This window comes from Rhincodon typus, chromosome 50 (assembly GCF_021869965.1).
Source record: "Rhincodon typus isolate 14 chromosome 50, sRhiTyp1.1, whole genome shotgun sequence".
NCBI classification, from domain to species: domain Eukaryota; kingdom Metazoa; phylum Chordata; class Chondrichthyes; order Orectolobiformes; family Rhincodontidae; genus Rhincodon; species Rhincodon typus.
This window is the reverse complement of record NC_063381.1, coordinates 1475056-1475656: the sequence shown is the minus strand read 5'-3', so window position 1 is coordinate 1475656 and position 601 is coordinate 1475056.

Sequence of the window (601 nt, the reverse complement as noted above, 5' to 3'; positions counted from 1 at the left end):
AGCACTCCCTCAGGGCTGACGCCCCCACAGCGCAGCACTCCCTCAGGACTCACCCCCTCAGTGATGACCTCCCATCAGTGCTGGCCGGCTTCAATGCAGCACTCCCTCAGTGCTGACACTCTTCAGTAATAACCCCCTCAGTGCTGCCCCCATCCCCTCAGTGCTGCACCTCCCGTCAGTGAAGCACTCCCTCAGTGCAGCACTCCCTCAGTACTAACCTCCTTTCAGTGCTGGCCGCCCTCGGTGCAGCACTCCCTCAGTGCTGACCCCTCTGAGTGCAGCAGTGCCTCACTGCTGACCCCGGTCTTTGCAGCATTCTCTCAGTGCTGACCCCGCTCACTGCTGACCTCCCTTCAGTGCTGGCCGGCTTCAGTGCTGATCCCCCTCTGTACAGCACTCCCTCAGTGCACCACTTCCACATTACTGAAACCGTCAGTGCTGAAATCCCGTCAGTGCTGACCTTCCTTCAGTGCTGACCTGTCTTCAGTGCTGACCACATTCAGAGCTGACCCCTCGAAGTGCTGACCCCACCCTCTCCAGCACTACCTCAATGCTGATCGCCCCCCGGCTCTGTGCTTCCCGCCCTCAGTGCAGCCCTCCC